This window comes from Leucoraja erinacea, chromosome 6 (assembly GCF_028641065.1).
Source record: "Leucoraja erinacea ecotype New England chromosome 6, Leri_hhj_1, whole genome shotgun sequence".
Lineage (NCBI taxonomy): Eukaryota > Metazoa > Chordata > Chondrichthyes > Rajiformes > Rajidae > Leucoraja > Leucoraja erinaceus.
Window position 1 is genome coordinate 14,983,345 of NC_073382.1, and position 20,388 is coordinate 15,003,732.

The window sequence follows — 20,388 nt, forward strand, 5'->3', positions numbered from 1 at the left end:
TATCCAATTTATTTTTAAATGATACCAATGAACCTGCCTCCACCACTTCCACTGGGAGCTCATTCCACACCGCCACCACTCTCTGTACGCTGTAAAGAAGTTCCCCGACATATTACCCCTAAACTTCTGTTCCCTTAATTCTGAAGCGCTTGTCCTCTTGTTTGAAAATCTTCCCTATTTCTCAAAGGGAAAAAGCATTTAACCTTTGTCACACATCAACTCTGGTCTATCCCTCTCGAACACAGATATTTTAAAAGACCTCTATCAGGTCTCCCCGTTACCTTAACCTCTTCCTATCCTGTGGCGAAGCCTTCTGCGCTCCAGAGAATAAAGACCTAACTTATTCAACCTATCTCTGTAACTTAGTTGTTGAAACCCAGGCACATTCTAGTAAATCTCCTCTGTACTATCTCTATTTTTGTTGACATTCCCTTCCTAGTAATTGTTTGGGAGGAGCTTCCAAAATTGTACACATACTCCAGATTTGGTCTCACCAATGCCTTGTACAATTTTTAAATTTACATCCCAGCTTCTATACTCAATACGCATTACGGGAAGTCTAACCAGGGCAGGACCACCGAGAATGGCAGGTCCCTGGGCAGTGTTGTGGAGCAGAGGATTTAGGAGTGCAAGTACATAGTTCCCTGAAGGAGGCGTCACAGATAGATTGGGTGGTCAAAACGACTTTTGGTTTTTTGACCTTCATCAGTCAAGATTCAAGATTCAAGATTCAAGAGAGTTTATTGTCATGTGTCCCAGATAGGACAATGAAATTCTTGCACAGCAGAATATTGTAGGCATAAATGTCTGACTAGAAAGATCACGGTGTGTCCCATATACCTTTGAATATATAATATAGATATATATGCTATATATATGTATATGATATAATGGTTACAGGACCCACAACCTTTTATCCGAAAGCCTTGGACCAGACACTTGTCGGATACAATCGGACATTTTCGGATTTCAGAATGAATGATTTTATGGCCGTAGATTAGCGTAGGTAGCGCGGGCGGCTTGAAAAGTCTGGAGCAGCTGCCTATGGTTATGGTTAGGCCATTGCATAAAAATTAGTCATTAGTTTGGAGGAATTTTATGTGGGGGGTGGTGGTTCGTCGGGGTGAAGGGGAACCCCCTCTCTCTTCTCCCCCCCCCCCCTACCCTGTCAAGTTCGAAAAACTCTCGCACACCCCCCGGAGAGCTGGCTCTCCGGCCGGCCGCGGGCGGCGGCCGGTTTGGAGCCCCCCCTCCACGACAACCCTACCCCTGGCTGCGAGGCGGTCCAAAATCCGCGCCGCCGGCGGTCGGACGTCCCAGCTCTCGGAAATGTCGGGAGTCGGCGAACGTCGCAGCTCTGGGATACCAGCGGGGAGCTCTCTCTACCTTACCTGGTCGCCGTGCGGCAAGCTCCGGAGCCTGTGGCCGCCTTCTAACATTCGCGGGAGCGTCGCTGGATTTGGAGCTGACGGAGGTCGGGGGGCTCCGTCCCACCGCGGGCGGAGCCGGACAGGGAGGCTCCTAAGGAATTAAACCCTATTCTACCGAACTCACAGGGAGTGATGCTAGTGGCTGCCCGGCTCCAAACCCGAGGCCAGATGCTGCGCATCCGCGATGCCCATGTTGCGTCGGAGCTCCCAGCGACTCCGGAGCTTGCAGCATTGAATTTGTAAGGAAGTTGCCCGCTCCCGCGCTTGCGACGTATGTACCCATAATGTTGCACCGGGAGCGTTGTGTTCAAGTTTTGGTCCGGCCGCCCGCAGCGCATGGATGTCATTAAGCTGGAAAGAGTTCAGAGTAATTTTTACCGAGGAGTTACCAGAACGGGACTATGGACCCGAATTATTATTGGGCCCCTCCCCCCCCACAGCGCTAGGATTTTACTGCACTTAGAGCCCAGTAAATTGACCGCTCCCGCCACTCCCCCCAGAGGGGTGATAAAGTCATGAACCCTTCACCCTAGATAGGGCAAATAATAGCAGTCTTTTACAAACCGACTAACATTGAAGCAAGATATCAAGAAACAAAGATGTTAAAGGTCTCCCGGTCTCCAGGGAGGAGGAAGGGCAGCCGCCTACAAGTAGTACAGGACACAGGTTGACCGTGGGGTATGGGGTAACAGAGTTTGGCAGCCAAACGCTAGCTTGAGGCAAGTATTATTACGACATTCGGAAAAAATGGCCGGTATTTTTGGAGCTTTGGCATTTCTAGGAAAAGTTAAAAGGGTTGTACCTGTACTAAAACTCCTGTTCTTTACTGCTTTTGGGTCGTGCTGGGATTTAGCATAGACGCCGCCACATACCCCCTTGGTCATTTTTTGGGCCTCGCTCAGAGCCCCCCTCCCCGCACAGTGGTGTGCCCTCTGACTCTATGACAGCAGTGGACTATATTAATTTTACAAAATCCCCAACTCCTCTCTCTGCTCAGGTGGTGGGATGGGGGGAGGGACTATAGGAAGTGGTGTGCCTCCTTCGAGCCTCTCAACCGCCAGGTCTCTACCATGAATGATCATGGCTGATCTGTGATCCAACTAATTTGGTTTATCCCGTATGGTTTATGGTTAGTTTGAAGGGAAAAAAACCCTCTGAACCCCCTTGGCCACAAGGTTCCTCAAATCTAACTCCTCCTCCCCCCCCTAGCCAATGAACCTCCCTCAAACTACCCTCTGTGGCAGAGAGTTCCAGAGATTCCCCACTCTCTGTTTGAAAAAAGTTCTCCTCATCTCAGTTTTCCCCCCCCCCCCCCCTCTCCCTGTCTTTCGCTCTCTGAACCCCGCTCTATCTCTCGCGGTTCCCTATTATTCTCTCTCCCTCTATAAGATCCCCCTCTCTCTCTCTAAGTCTCTCTTCTCTATCTAGTCCCCAAGTCTCTTTACACCATCCCTTCTTCATACAGAGGTCCCCCCTCTCTGATCCACAGTTCTTTAATAGTCTGATGGCTGTGGGGAAAAAACTGTTCTTGAACCTGGATGTTGCAGACATCAGGCTCCTGTACCTTCTACCTGAAGGCAGCGGAGTGATGAGTGTGTGGCCAGGATGGTGTGGGTCCTAGATGATGCTGTCAGCCTTTTTGAATCAGCGACTGTGGTAGATGAGGGTATTCGATTACAGAAGTTGGGATGCTATGTTATAGTTGTACAATATGTTGATAAGGCTGCATTTGGAGTATTGTGTTCAATTTTGGTCATCCTTCTATAAAATGGATGTCATTAAGCTAGAAAGAGTGCAGAGTAATTTTACGAGGATGTTACCAGGACTATGGACCCGAATTATAGGGCGAGGCTGAGCAGGCTAGGATTTGATTTCTTAGAGCACAGGAAGCTTAGGGGTCAATTTACAGAGGTGTATAAAGTCATGAAGGGAATAGATAGGGCAAATACAGTCTTTTACCAAACCGGGGGAATCAAGAACAAGATGTTAAAGGTATAAGGTAGGAAGATAGGAACCTGAGGGACAACTTTTTCACACAGAGTATGGTGGGTATATGTAACGAGCTGCCAGAGGAAGTAGTTGAGGCAAGTATTATTACAACATTTAAAAGCCATTTGGACAGATGCATGGATAGGAAAAGTTTAGAGGGTTATTGGCCAAACGGTGGGTCGGTGGGACTAGCATAGATGAAATATATTGGTCAGCATGGGCAAGGCGGGCTGAAGGGCCCGTTACAGTGCCCTGTGACTCTATGACAGCAGTGACTATAATTTCAAACTATTTTATTGTTTTTTGGGACACACTGGAGCCAGGTTAACTTACATCCTTCTCAGCAAGACTGGACAATCCCTCACATTTGCCAAATTAAAAGCAACAGAGAAGGAAATAAAGGAATTTGGTGGGGTTGAAGAGGGAAGGAAGGAGGATTGTGCTGGTAGGGTTCATTTGGGTTGAATGGGCTGTTTCTGGATTATAGTCCAGAACATAGAAATGTATAGCACAGGACCAGTTCTTTTGGCCCACAATGTCTGTGTCACACTTGATGCCAAGTTAAAGTTCTTAGCTAGCACATGATCCATATTGCTCCATTTCCCTCATTTCCATGTGTCTATCTAATATCCATTATCACATCTGCATCCGCCACCAGAAGCTCTTCCCAAACACCCACCACTCTCTGTGTAAATAAAATCCTGTACTTCACATTTCCTTTAAACTTTCCCCCTCTGACCTTAAAGCTATACCCTCCAGACTTTGACCTTTCCACTCCTGGGGAAAAAGACCAACGTTGCAGTCTTGAATAGTGGAACAAGTCCTGACTTCGGGCAAGCACTGCATCATGTATGTGATGCATTGGTTTCCTGTCCATAAGGTGATCTTATCTATCGTTCAAAAAAGGAATAAACATATTAGGTTTGAGTTTGTGTCGGTTCTATCAGCACAGTCCAGATGGAACTTGCAAACCAGTGCCAAAGATATGAAAGTTTTACTCAAGACGGAATTACAGCCAAAATCTACTTCCGCACATATCCTGGTTTAAGGTTCAGGCACAGTCACGTGCTGGTGTAAGAAGGAAATGCAGATACTGGTTTAAACCGAAGATAGACACAAAAAGCTGGAGTTTCTCAGCGGGACAGGCAGCATCCCTGAAGAAGGGTCTTGATCCGAAACGTCACCCATTCCTTCTGCCTTCCTGTTCTTGCCGCCAAAGTGGATAACCTCACATTTATCCACATTATACTGCATTTACCATACATCTGCCACTCACCCAACCTATCCAAGTTACCATGCAGTCTCATAGCATCCTCTTCGCAACTCACACTGCCACCCAACTTTAAGCCATCCGCAAATTTGGAGATGTTACGTTTAATTCCTACGTGTAAATCGTTAATATATATTGTAAATAACTGGGGTCCCAGCACCGTGCCTTGCGGCACCCCACTAGTCACGGCCTGCTATTCTGAAAAGGACCCATTAATTCCTACTCTTTGCTTCCTGTCTGCCAACCAGTTCTCTAGCCATGTCAATACCCTACCCCCAATACCATGTGCTCTAATTTTGAACACTAATCTCTTGTGTGGGACCTTATCAAAGGCTTTCTGAAATTCCAGTTACACCATATCCGCTGGCTCTCCCTTATCCATTCTACATGTTACATCCTCAAATAATTACAGAAGATTAGTCAAGCATGATTTCCTCTTCCTAAATTCATGCTGACTTTGACCCATCCTGCCATACTTTCCAAATGCGCGGCTATTACATCTTTAATAATCAACTCGAGCATCTTCCCCCTACCGATGTAAGGCAATAATTCTATAATTCCTCCGTTTCTCTCTCTCTCCTTTCTTAAAATGTGGAGTTACGTTAACAACCCTCCATTCCACAGGAACTGATCCAGAGTTTATAGAAAATTGGAAAATGATCACCAATGCATCCGCGATTTCTAGGGTCACCTTGAGTACTCTGGGATGCAGACCATCAGGTCCTGGGGAATAATTACTGATAATAAAGGAATAATGACTTATTTTGTCATTCTGCAATCCAACTGTAACATTTAGAGATGATTTTTCAGACCCTGCAAACAATTGCCTGTTCATCAATGCATCATGACTGCAGATGGGCATCAACAGCTTGTCAAGACCTCATTGACATTTCCACAACACTTGCAACCTGGAAGCTCAAGGGCAGCAGCTACTTCGGAACACCAGCATTGTCCTGTTCTGAGCAAATGTCTTTGATGTGAAACATCAATTCTGTTTATGTGGATGGTGCCTGACCTGCTAATTGTTTTCCGGCACTTTTTCTTACCATTAAATGTAAATGATTTTGTAATCATCAACTATTCACACGGAAGAACTCATCCGCCTTTCCTTCATACCTTTCAAACTCCTGAAACTCTCACCCTACAGTGCTGTTGGAGCACCTCGAACAGAAGGACTGCAGCAGTTCAAGACAACAGTCCATCAGCACCTGGTCAAGGGAAACTCGAAATGGGGAATAAATACTGTACATGAGTGGAAAATAAACTCTTCAAGAAAAGAAGAAAAATTAAAAAGTTTTGGGATTGTGTGAAAATGGATGAATGTACTACATTATGGAATGATCTTTGTATGTTTGCTATTGTTAAGTGTTAGGGTTTTAAAAATTAAAATTAAAGTGCATTAGGTCAAATATTCCAGAGTTAGTCATAAGTGAGACCATCGATTGGGAGGCAGTTTGGATTAGGAGCTGGTGCAGATCAATAACCACAGGGCTTGGTGTAAATTAGGACTTTGGCATCAAAATCGAGGATGACGCCAAGTTTACTGATGGTTTCCTTCGGTCAAATCTGGGGGTAATGAATGTTGCTGCACCCGGTAAGTGAAGCCAGGATGCAAAAAATAATTTTGGTGTAACTTTGCTGTCTGATAATTCCCGTGTAAAATTTTGATTCTATTAAACCTAGCAGTCAAAGGTCAGATATAATTGCAAAGGAACAATTATTTTTTTCCAGTTTAGTGTAGCACCCTTCACAAATTCAGATGGTGAAAAACGCTGTTAACATGTGGTTACAACTACAGATTAGGCAGCTGTGGCACAGGGTGCAAAGATAACGTTTTTTGCAAGAGTATCTGAAGTCTCCAATGAGGTTCAACACCCTCTACAGCAGCAAGGATGTCTTGGAACCATTTGGATGAGATTAAATATACCGTGGTCCCATTGGCCAAACTTGTAGGTGCAATTTTGATACTTAACCTGTATTATTTCAAACCATATTTCTGTAACAATTCACAAATTCAGAATGGTGCCAAACGCTGTTAACATGTGGTTACAACTGCAGAAGGCAACTGTGGCTCGGTGAAAGATTGCTCTTTTTGCTGTATCTGAAGTTTCAACACCCACTCCAGCAGCAAGGATGTTTGGAACCATTTGGATGAGATGTTATATACCGAGGTCCCATTGGGTAGGTGCAATAAATCCTGTATTAAAACTTGGCAGAAGAAGAGCACTGATATTCCAGACCTGTCTATATCCATCTCTCAGTTCAGAAAACTTTGGTCCAATTTCAGGTAAATTAACAACCCCACCCCACTGCCCCCTTCTTAGAAACCTAGAAAACAGGTGCAAAACATTCTCTGGGTGAAAATGTTTTTCCTCATCTCAGTCCTAAATGGCCTTCCCCTTATTCTTAAACTGTGACCCCTGGTTCTGGACTCCCCCAACACCGGGAACATTTTTCCTGCATCTTGCCTGTCCAGTCCTTTAAGAATTTTATGTTTCTATAAGAATCCCTCTCATCCTTCTAAATTCCATTGAATACAAGCCCAGTCGAACCATTCTTTCATCATATGTCAGTCCCGCCATCCCGGGAATTAACCTGGTGAACCTACACTGCACTCCCTCAATAGCAAAAATGTCCTTCCTCAAATTAGGACACCAAAACTGCACACAATACCTCAGGTGCAGTCTCACCAGGGACTTGCACAACTGCAATAGGACCTCTTTGCTCCTATACTCAAGTCCTCTTGCTATGAAGGCCAACATGTCATTTGGTTTCTTCACTGCCTGCTGTACCATATATATAACAATTACAGCACGGAAACAGGCCATCTCGGCCCTTCTAGTCCGTGCCGAACACGTATTCTCCCCTAGTCCCATCTACCTGCACTCAGACCATAACCCTCCATTCCTTTCCCGTCCATATAACTATCCAATTTATTTTTAAATGATAAAATCAAACCTGCCTCCACCACCTTCACTGGTAGCTCATTCCACACAGCTACCACTCTCTGAGTAAAGAAGTTCCCCCTCATGGTACCCCTAAACTTCTGTCCCTTAATTGTCAAGTCATGTCCTCTTGTTTGAATCTTCCCTACTTTCAGTGGGAAAAGCTTATCCATGTCAACTCTGTCTATCCCTCTCATCATTTTAAAGACCTCTATCAAGTCCCCCCTTAACCTTCTGCACTCCAAAGAATAAAGCCCTAACTTGTTCAACCTTTCTCTGTAACTTAGTTGCTGAAACCCAGGCAACATTCTAGCAAATCTCCTCTGTATTCTCTCTATTTTGTTGACATCCTTCCTATAATTAGGCGACCAAAATTGTACACCATACTCCAGAATTGGCCTCACCAAAGCCTTGTACAATTTTAACATTACATCCCAACTTCTATACTGAATGCTCTGATTTATAAAGGCCAGCACACCAAAAGCTTTCTTTACCACCCTATCTACATGAGATTCCACCTTCAGGGAACTATGCACAGTTATTCCTAGATCCCTCTGTTCAACTGCATTCCTCAATTCGCTACCATTTACCATGTACGTCCTATTTTGATTTGTCCTGCCAAGATGTAGCACCTCACACTTATCAGCATTAAACTCCATCTGCCATCTTTCAGCCCACTCTTCCAACTGGCATAAACCTCTCTGTAGACTTTGAAAATCTACTTCATTATCCATAACCCCACCTATCTTAGTATCATCTACATACTTACTAATCCAATTTACCACACCATCATCCAGATCATTGATGTACATGACAAACAACAGTGGACCCAACACAGATCCCTGTGGCACCCCACTAGTCACTGGCCTCCAACCTGACAAACAACCATCCACCATTACTCTCTGGCATCTCCCATTCAGCCACTGTTGAATCCATCTTGCTACTCCACCATTAATACCCAACAATTGAACCTTCTTAACCAACCTTCCGTGAGGAACCTTGTCAAAGGCCTTACTGAAGTCCATATATACAACATCCACTGCTTTACCCTCATCAATTTCCCGAGTAACCTCTTCAAAAAATTCAAGAAGATTAGTCAAACATGACCTTCCAGGCACAAATCCATGTTGACTGTTCCTAATCAGACCCTGTTTATCCAGATGCTTATATATATTATCTTTCCATTAATTTGCCCACCACTGACGTCAAACTAACAGGTCTATAATTGCTAGGTTTACTCTTAGAACCCTTTTTAAACAACGGAACAACATGCGCAGTACGCCAATCCTCTGGCACTATTCCCGTTTCTACTGACGTTTGAAATATTTCTGTCATAGCCCCTGCTATTTCTACACTAACTTAGAATAGAATATGTTTATTGTCATTGCACAAAACTGAGCGACGAAATTCCATTTGCTTCTCCTCCGTTAAAAGAAATACAACACGACACCAATGCACATATGTACAGTTAATAGTAGAATATATATACATTTTTAGAAGAGTTTAAAAGAATTTAGCAGTATTCCTCGAAGTTACTTCTTGCTTCCCAGTGTTCACTAATGGAGTTCAGCTATTTTATCGCACAATGGGAGAAACTATTTTTTAGTCTACCAGTGCGAGCCTGCAGAGACCTGAATCGCCTCCCGGAGGGTAGCAGAGTAAAAAGGTGGTTGGCAGGGTGGGATGTGTCCTTGATATTTATGGCCCTGCGTAAGCATCGGGCCTTGTATATGTCATCCAAGGAGGGCAGGTTAGCGTTTGTAATGCGCTGCGCAGTTTTTATAATTCCCTGCAGCGCCCTCCTCTCAGCCTCAATGTCCCTCAATGTCCTAGGGAATATCCTGTCCGGACCTGGAGACTTATCCACTTTTATATTTTTCAAAAGTGTCAGTACTTCCTCTTCTTTGAATCTCATAGTTTCCATAGCTACTATACTTGTTTCCCTTACCTCACATAATTCAATATCCTTCTCCTTGGTGAATACCGAAGAAAATAAATTGTTCAATATCTCCCCCATCTCTTTTGGCTCTGGAGATAGCTGTCCACTCTGACTCTCTAATGGACCAATGTTATCCCTCGTTATCCTTTTGCTATTAATATAGCTGTAGAAATCCTTTGGATTTACTTTCACCTTACGTGCCAAAGCAACCTCATATCTTCTTTTAGCTTTTCTAATTTATTTCTTAAGATTCTTTTTACATTCTTTATACTCCTCAAGCACCTCCTTTACTCCATGCTGCCTATAATTATTGTAGATCTCTCTCTTTTTCTGAACCAAGTGTCCAATTTCCCTTGAAAACCATGGCTCTTTCCAATTTTTACTATTTCCTTTCAACCGAACAGGGACATAAAGATTCTGTACTCTTAAAATTTCACCTTTAAATGTCCTCCATTTCCCTTCCACATCTTTCCCATAAAACAAAATGTCCCAATTCACTCCTTTTAAATCCTTTCGCATCTCCTCAAAGTTAGCCTTTCTCCAATCAAAAATCTCAACCCTAGGTCCAGTTCTGACCCTCTCCATAATTATATTGAAACTAATGGTATTGTGATCACTGGACCAGAACTGTTCCCCAACGCATACCTCCGCCACCTGACCTGTCTCATTTCCTAACAGGAGGTCGAGCACCGCCCCTTCTCTAGTAGGTATCTCTATGTATTGCTGCAAAAAACTATCCTGCACACATTTTACAAACTCCAAACCATCCAGCCCATTTACAGAATGTGTTTCCCAGTCTATGTGTGGAAAATTGAAATCTCCCACAATCACTACCTAGTGCTTACTACAAATATCTGCGATCTCCTTACATATTTGCTCTTCCAATTCTCGCTCCCCATTTGGCGGTCTATAATGCACCCCTATAAGTGTTGCTACACCTTTCCCATTCCTCAGTTCCACCCAAATAGCCTCCCTAGACGAGCTCTCTAATCTATCCTGCCAAAGCACTGCTGTAATATCTTCCCTGACAAGCAATGCAACACCTCCACCTCCACCTCTTGCCCCTCCAATTCTATCACACCTGAAGCAACAAAATCCTGGAATATTTAGTTTCCAATCACAGCCCTCCTGCAACCATGTTTCACTGATTGCCACAACATCATACTTCCAGGTGTCAATCCAGGCTCTAAGTTCATCCACCTTTCTTACAATGCTCCTAGCATTAAAATATAAAAAACCCACCCCCTCTTATTCTCTGTTTATTGTCTTTTTCTTCTTTCTCCCCTACATTTTGGGTCAGTGCTACCCTTCTCTGTCTCCTGCCTCACACACTGACTGCTAGCTTTCCCTATTTGAGTCCCTCAAATAGCCAAAGATTTCAGTATTGTTCACAATTTTATTGGAGCTTTTATGTATACCGTCTTGTAGAGGCAGCCAAATAAAAATGATTGGAAGTGACTGATGTACAAGGACACCCAGGTCTCGTCGCACTTCCCCTTCTCCTAATCTGACACCGTTCAGATAATAATCTGCCTTCTTGTTCTTGCCACCAAAGTGGATAACCTCACATGTATCCTTATTATACTGCATCTGCCCATCTGCCCATTCACCCAACCTATCCAAGTCACCCTGCATCCTCATAGCATCCTCCTCACAGTTCACACTGCCACCCAGCTTTGTGTCATCTGCAAAATTGGAGATGTTACATTTAATTCCCTCGTCTAAATCGTTAATGTATATTGTGAATAACTGGGGACTCAGCACTGAGCCTTGCGACTCCGCACTAGTTACTGCAGTTAACTGACAGAGAGGAGCTTGGGCAGCAAATTTTAATTGGCCATTACTACAGTCAAGCTTGATGACAAAGAATTAATGCGGAGATTGAATAGTTTCATTATTATGCTGTCCAGCTGAGATCCAGCCATCCACAATTAATATCGACTGAACATTCTTCGCAATTCAAGGGTTATTGTATGATAGGAAGTCGTACAACCTAACCTGCGCAGGCATTTCTAAGAAGAGACAGGTGAAATAAACTTGACATGATTTTCACCAATATTAAAGCAGGATGTCATAGGCTTCCATGCTCACATATCAGAAGGAATTATGGCTTTATTTGATTTCCTTTCCTTTATTCCTGTAAAATTATTCATGAAACATTAATTTCTTACATTCCATAGTAATACATCTTAAGCTAGCACTGCAGTTTCCACGTTAATCTTTGTCTAAAGCATTGTAAGTCTGTAATAGGGACAGCAAAACATGTCAGGGAAGCAGGAGTTAACTTTCAGCTAACTTGGATTGACAGGGTGGCTTGGGGAAAGATTAAGTAGGAAAATCAGTTTCACAGCTCTGGAAAGGAAAGCCTAGGGTAAGATGTGTTATTTTATATTTGGATGCCACTCCAGGTTGGCTCAATGTGCTATTCAACCAACAAGATGCTTGCTGAAATATAGTCAGAATGCAGGAAATGGGTTGGAAAAAATTGTGTACAGCAATCCAGCAAACAGAAATGTGATCATGTTATCGGTGATGTGGGGTTGAATTTTACTGATGTGGGGTTGAATGTTGGGCACATGGACACAGAACACAACTGCCTGCTCTAACTTTTGGGTAGGAAGAAACTGCCGATGCTGGTTTACACCGAGATTAGACATGAAATACTGGAGTAACTCAGCAGGTCAGGCAGCATTTCAGGAGAAAAGAAATAGGTGATGTTTTGGGTTGAAACCCTTCTTCAGACTGTTCAGGTTCCGAAGAAAGGGCTTGTTCTAAAATGTCACCCATTCCTTTTCTCCAGAGATGCTGCCTGACCCGCTGAGTTACTCCAGCATTTTGTGTCTATCTTTGCTCTACATTTTTATAGTGCCATTGGATCAATTGCATCTAACTGGTATGTTGCATCCAAAAGGCAAACCCATCAATAGTGTGGCACTGCCTCAATGATGTCTCTCTGAGAGTACTACTCTCTTCACAGAGGCCAATTCCCAATCCATCAGTACATCCCTTCAACAGTGCCATGCTCAGTACTCCCTTTCAATAGCGCAGCTTTCTCTCATTACTGTTTCTCCCACGGTGCTGTGTTCCATCAGCATTACTCCTCTGAAAATGACGTGTTCTACCAATGCCTCTCTGATTCTGAAATGCTAACTGACCGGTCCCCTAAACTGTCCACTGGATGAGGTCAAGTGAAGTGGATATGAGTTTGAGGATGATAACTAATGCAAACATACAAAACAATGAGGCAAGTAAAGTCCTGATGTTCCATCTAGATGATCTGATGCACTGGGACCTTGCAATAGGATATTTCATCACTGTCCCACCCAGTACTAACCTCCCCATCCTACCTCCTCCAGGCATCTTCCTGGGAAGGGAAAGGAATAAAGATGTAAGGCTGATGAAGGGAGAAGACTTCGAGGGAATGGAGATGATATGATCTTCGGGCCAGAGGAGAATCAAAAGATGTGTAGATATAACACGTGCTTTCCATGTTGATAGGGTGATTCATCTGACTCGGGCAACTGGTGAGTTCCAGTTGACCTCGGATCTGTGCCGAACTGTTGAATGCAAAATCTCACTGACATTTGGCATTACCCCTCAGCGGCCCTGTTATCTTGTCGAACTCCTCCCTTCCCCTTAAATACCACTTCCCACCACACTGCACTCAGCACTCAGCTGAAGGAAGTAACAGAAACACAACCTTTATACGAAATTCACATTGGGTTATACGTCAGCTAATTATCAAAAGATAATCAATTAACGGCACTCACTGATCAAATGTTCCATCGTGGGGAAATTTTGTGACTGACCAAATCACAATTGACATTTTATTATACCAAATGTTCCATTAAAGAAACTTATCTTCAAGCAGGTTTCTTTGTATTATTCATCCAGAAAAATACCAAAATGATGTTCAGTGATTTAAATGAGGATATCCCATGCTGATTATTTGGTTGCTGTGCTTTTATTCAATACTAGACTAAGTGGGACCCGTTGGGTCCCAGCATCACATGGGAGGGCTGGTCACCAACGCAATATTCCACCTCTCCACCAATTCCAATAGTGCTCGCCAGTGGTGGGGGTGGGGTGGGTGGCTTTTTATTGCGCTAGTATGGGTGTTGCGGGCCAAATGGTTTCTTGTGCTGGCAGTCAACTGTTGCAACGATTTTAAAAGCCAAACCAAGGCAAACAATTGGGCAGCAGCCACCCGACAACCAAAATTCATTTTGTGAACACAAACTTTTTAAAAAGGAGAGGCAAACAATTGGGCAGCAGCCTCCTTACAGCCGCATTAAGGGGACTCACCGTGGAGTAGACGCGCGTTCAGAGTTATTCGCAGCTCAGAGAGCCGTGACCCTCTCGCTTCCTGGGCCTGGCAGAGACTGAGTGTGGGACTACACTTCTGGGTTTTATGGTCCCTCCCTCTGCCGCTAGCGGGGGCAGCAGAGCGAATGGGGAATTTTTAAAAAACATTAATATCTCTCTGATTTTTTATCGATGGGAAAAATCCTCTGGTTCCGGAAGGCGGAGGGAGGCTCTGAGCAAGGTGGCCAAAAATGACGGCCGTAGGTGGCAGCGTTCTCTTGGAAATCGCAGCACAGTGGGCCAAAAGCGGTCAAGATCAGACTTATAGTAATATAGATATATATGAATGGGGGAAAAAAGGTTAAAAACAGACACAGTGCTCTTCATCAAATTGACGGGGCTTGGATTGCTGAATTTGGAACACAGGAGGAGATTGAAAATTAAAAATTAAAACTGCAGATATTTTAAATCTGAAATAAAAGTAATAAATGCTTTAAACATATAGCAGTTCAGGCGGCGGCTGTAGAAGAAGAATCAGTCATCTTTTCAGATCAGACACCCTAGATCAGAACTCGTAAAGAAAATGAAAACAAAAGGTAATGTTAAGTTGCAGAAGGTGGTGGGTAGGATGGATAGGACAAAAGTGCTAACTGTGATAGGACGAGACCTAGACAAATGGGCTGACGCGGCAGTGTGAGGTGTGATTATACTTATTTTTCTGTGTTAAGTGTTGCCAACAACAAAGCTGTGGGACATGCCCTGCAAGTCAGACTGGTTACAGAGAAAGACGTCACACATCAATGACTAACAGCAAAAATAGGCCGTTCCCAATCAGACAGAGAACTGATTCAACAGTTGCCTAAGGATTTAAAATGAGGCCAGAAGAATTATGCAATCTGTAGATTTCTCTCCCAACAAGAATTCACCCATCTCAGTTTGCAACTTTCAGTCGACCCCTGTCTCAGCAACCTCTTGAGAGAGAGAGTTCCAAATTCCCCATGTGAGGAAGAGTTTCCCTGATGTCACCTTGGAATGGCAGGGCTCAAATGTGAATGTTCTGTCTTCTTGTTTTGCAGTCCAACCACCACCATCTGCTCATCCTAGAGAGAGAAACATTCGCTGCAATTCTGCAAATGAACTAAGGAGTATAATCACAGCCAGAAATTACATTATGTATGAAGTAGTCTTTGGATACAGTTACGTAGAAACATAGAAAATAGGTGCAGGAGTAGGCCATTTGGCCCTTCAAGCCTGCACCACCATTCAATATGATCATGGCTGATCATCCAACTCAGTATCCTATACTTGCCCTCTCTCCATACCCCCTGATCCCTTTAGCCACAAGGGCCACATCTAACTCCCTCTTAACTATAGCCAATGAACTGGCCTCAACTACCTTCTGTGGCAGGGAGTTCCAGAGATTCACCACTCTCTGTGTGAAAAATGTTTTTCTCACCTCGGTCCTAAAGGATTTCCCCTTTATCTTTAAACTGTGACCCCTTGTCCTGGACTTCCCCAACATCGAGAACAATCTTCCTGCATCTAGCCTGTCCAACCCCTTAAGAATTTTGTAAGTTTCTATAAGATCCCCCTCAATCTTCAAAATTCTAGCGAGTACAAGCCGAGTCTATCCAGTCTTTCTTCATATGAAAGTCCTGACATCCCAGGAATCAGTCTGGTGAACCTTCTCTGCACTCCCTCTATGGCAAGAATGTCTTTCCTCAGATTTGGAGACCAAAACTGTACGCAATACTCCAGGTGTGGTCTCACCAAGACCCTGTACAACTGCAGTAGAACCTCCCTGCTCCTATACTCAAATCCTTTTGCTATGAATGCTAACATACCATTCGCCTTCTTCACTGCCTGCTGCACCTGTATGCCTACTTTCAATGACTGGTGTACCATGACACCCAGGTCTCGTTGCATCTCCCCTTTTCCTAATCGGCCACCATAAGGTTGGCGGCGCGACTCACCCGTTGCAGCGGCCCCTACAGCCTGTCTGTCTTTTTTTTATTTTTTGTCTAGTTAAATGTAGTGTTTGGTGTTTTTTAATAGTGTTTTTAAATGTGTACATGTGGGGGGGGGGGGGGGGGGGGGGGGGGGGAAACTGTTTAAATCTCTTCCCTGTCCGGGAGACCCGACCTTTTCCCTGTCGGGTCTCGGTTGTCATTGGGGCCTAGCACCGTGGAGCGGCCTCCAACCTGAATGACCCGGGGGCTCGGGAGACTGCGGAGCTGCGGACTACTCACCATCGTGGGGCTGGCCGGCCTCGGAGCGTGGGGAGCGGTGGTGACTCGCTGCTGCAACGCGACTCCTGGGGCTCGGAGGCTCCAGCAACGCAGCCGCAGGTCCGGTGGACTGGGACATCGGGAGCTCGCGGGTCCGGGGGGAGAGACCGCTTCCCGGAGCTCCCACAACGCGACTTCTCCAGCCCGTGTCGCGGGGTTGGAACGACCCGGACCGGGACCGTACATCACCTGGCACGGCTCCATGGCCGTGGGACTCACCATCGCCCGTGGGGGTTCCAACCTTGTACTTTCAGACCGGGAGCGGGGCCGTAAATCGCCCCGCGCGGCCTAAAATGGCCGTGGGACTTATCATCACCCGCCTGGGGGCTTGGACATCGGGAGAGAAATTGAGAGCAGGGGAGAGAAAAGACTTTGCCTTCCATCACACTGGGTTCACTGTGATGGATGTTTGTGTGAATTTAATTGTGTGTATGTCTGTAGGACATTGTCTTTGTTTGTATGGCTGTGGAAACAACATTTCGTTTGAGTCTCACTGGGGCTCAAATGACAATAAATTTGTATTGTATTGTATTGTATTGTATTGTATTTAAGTAATAGTCTACTTTCCTGTTTTTGCCACCAAAGTGGATAACCTCACATTTATCCACATTAAACTGCATCTGCCATGCATTTGCCCACTCACCCAGCCTATCCAAGTCACCTTACAGCCTCCTAGCATCCTCCTCACAGCTAACACTGCCCCCCAGCTTCGTGTCATCCGCAAACTTGGAGATGTTGCGTTCAATTCCCTCATCCAAATCATTAATATATATTGTAAATAGCTGGGGTCCCAGCACTGAGCCTTGCGGTACCCCACTAGTCACTGCATTCCAATCTGAAAAGGACCCGTTTACTCCTACTCTTTGCTTGAGTTGCCACTTTCACGGACTTTTATCCCAAGATCCATCTGTATATCAACAATATTAGGGACGATGCCATTAATTGTATATTTCCCCCTTACATTTGACCTCACAAAGTGCAACCCCTCACATTTGCTCTGATTAAACTCCATCTGCCAATTCTCCACCCATTTCTGCAGCTGATCTATACCCTGCTGTATACTTTGACAGACTAACTCTAGATCCATTAGTATTGGTATCTATTCAAAGGACATTTACGTACAAGAGTTAAGAAACTGCATTTATATAGTGACCTTCAGAACTTCAGGATACCTAATATTGAAATACATTTTGCGACGTTGGGGTTGAGATATATATGGTTATGAGATGGCAAATGCTAAGAAACTGGGGAGTTTCCTCAGGTTGGATAATCCAAAAGTAAAGGTCATATGCCCAGAGTAAAGAGATCAGCCTTTTAGAACTGAGATAGAGAGGTTCTTTGCTCAGAGGGCCACAAATCTTTGTAATTCTCTATCCCTGGGCACCTTGCATGCTTGGTCCTTGAGTGTATTCAAAACTCAGGATGATACAGTTTTGGATATTAAAGGTCAAGTGATCGGGAGTTGACATAAAGGACCAATTTCCAACATATTGAATAGCAGGAGATACAAAGAATAGCAGGCACTGGTTTACAAAAAAACACACTAAGTAACTCACTGGAGAACATGGAAAGATGATGTTTCGTGTTGGGACACCTCTTCAGAATGATTGTGGTGGGGGGTGGGGGGAGGGGATAGAAAACTGGAAGAGAGGTGGAGCAGGACAAAGCCCAGCGAGTGATGAGTGATAGGTGGTTATAGGTGAGGGGAGATCTTGATTCGCAGATGGTTGGTCAAAGGGTAGAGTTGAAAAGAAAAAAAGTATGAGATAAAGATTGAAGAGGTGGGAATTGTGAAGCTGGAGGAAGGAATACAGGTGGAAGGGGAGGGGAAAGAGAAGAAATGGGTGCAAGTTCAGGTGGGGTACAGGGAAAAAAGAGGGAGGGAAGGAAGGTGAAAATAAATAAATAAAAAGGAGGTTGTTTGTAGGTTAGTTACTCGAGAAAGAAAAGCCTGAAATTTTCAGATAAGGCGAATTTGGACTCCACGTCAAAAATCTCTACTGGAATATGTAACCATTTTTTCACGAAGATGTGATTATACACACACACACACACACACACACACACACACACACACACACACACACACACACACACACACACACACACACACACACACACACACACACACACACACACACACACACACACACACACACACACACACACACACACACACACACAAATAAGAGTTTTATAATAATAGAGAAATTATAAAACTCCCTTCTGTGCCCCACCTGGGCTCACACCTATTTCTTCACTTCCACCTTCCCGTTCACCTACATTCCTTCTCATGCTTTACAATTCAAAATTCTTCTATCCTTATCTCACACCTTTTGTCTGTTCATCTCTGGCATTTGTCCAACCATTTGACTATCAAAGCTCTCCCTCAGCTGTCTGTATCCACATATCACTTGCCAGGCATTGTCCTGCCCCAGGTACACAAAAATGCTGGAGAAACTCAGCGGGTGCAGCAGCATCTATGGAGCGAAGGAAATAGGTAACGTTTCGGGTGGGCGGCGCGACTCTCGTCAGGAGCGGCCTCTGCAGTCCGTCTATTTTTTTATTATTTTTGTCTCGTTTCTATGTAGGTTTAATTTTTTTTTTTTTTCGGGGTGGGTGTGTGGGGGGGTGGGGGTGGGGGGGGGAAACATTAAAACCTTTCCCCTGCACGGGAGACCCGACCTTTTCTTTGTCGGGTCTCCGTTGTCGTTGGGGCTGCAACGTGGAGCGGCCTCCAACAGGAACGACCTGGGGCTCCAGTCGCGGAGCTGCGGTCCTACTCGCCTTCGTGGAGCTGGCCGAGTCCGAGCGGGTGGAGCTGTGGTGGCGCGCTGCTGCGACCCGACCCCCGGAGACTCGGAGGCTGCAGCTGCGGGTCTGGCGGACGGCAACACCAGGAGCCCGCGGGTCCCTGGTGGGAGACCGCTTTTCGGGGCTTCCGCAGCGGCGACTTCTCCCGCCCGAGTTGCGGGGTTGAAGAGCTCCTGGAGCGGGGCCTTACAGCACCGCCCCGCGCGGTTTGCAATGGCCGCGGGACTTTGCGAGCGCCCGCTGGGGCTCTAACACCAAGACCCGATGCGCGACCTTGCATCACCCGGCGTGGCTTTAATGGCCGCGGGACAATCACCATCGCCAGCCGGGGGCTTTGACTTTGACTCTGACATCGGGGGGGAATGCAGGGGAGAGATAAGTTTTTTTGCCTTCCATCACAGCGATGTGATGGATGTATGTGTAAATTGTGTTGTGTTGTGTCTCGTATTCATCTTTTTCGTTTTGTAATGTATGGCTGCAGAAATGACATTTCGTTTGGACCTCAATGGGGTCTAAATGACAAATAAATTGTATTGTATTGTAATTGTGTCCTGCCCCACCCATCTTCCAGCTTTCTCCCCCCCTCCCCCCACCACCAGTCTGAAGAAGGGTCCGAACCAAAATGTTGCCTATCCATGCTCTCCAGAGATGCTGCCTGACACGCTGAGTTAATCCAGCGTTTTGTGTCTTTTATTGAACAGGCCTGAGTTTCCTGCTCCTATTTAGAAGAAAATGCTGCAGACAAAAAAAAATTCTAACCTAAAAAGTTTATTTCCTCTGATTTGCAATGCTAATTTCAAGGTGGGAGTAAAACTCAGAGCTGGGAGTAATTTAACTGATTGAGGCTGAATTCAGTTCTGTATTTCGGAAAGCCAGGGCTTATTATTGGCAGTTCGTCACTAACTGGCTGATGAGTTGATTTCGGCAAAGCAAATCTTTTACAAACCAGGTCACCAATCTTAATGCCAAGCAGGAAATGAGCATATCAATCTCAAAGGTTTACCTGACAGTCATTGCTGTGATAGTGAGTGGGAAGGAACTGCAGATGCTGGTTTAAACCAAAGATAGACACAAAAAGCTGGAGTAATTCAGCAGGTCAGGCGGCATCTGTGCAGAAAAGGAATAGGTGGCGTTTGGGGTGAAGACCCATGATAGCGATTCTCAATCAAAGCTTTTTTTTTTAACATAATATGCTCAGGCAGTTCAAAACGAACTAAAAATGTATTTCCTTATCTAATATATGAGGACGGTGGTACAATATTTCACCCGTTAAGTTTAGAGGGTATAGGGGGGGGGGGGGGGGCAGTATTTTAGAGGTAATCAGAGCACATATCTCTTAATCACATGAGGAAACTTTGCAGTTAAACTAATTCTGACGTGTATAAAAAACATACTTGTATAAAAGTTG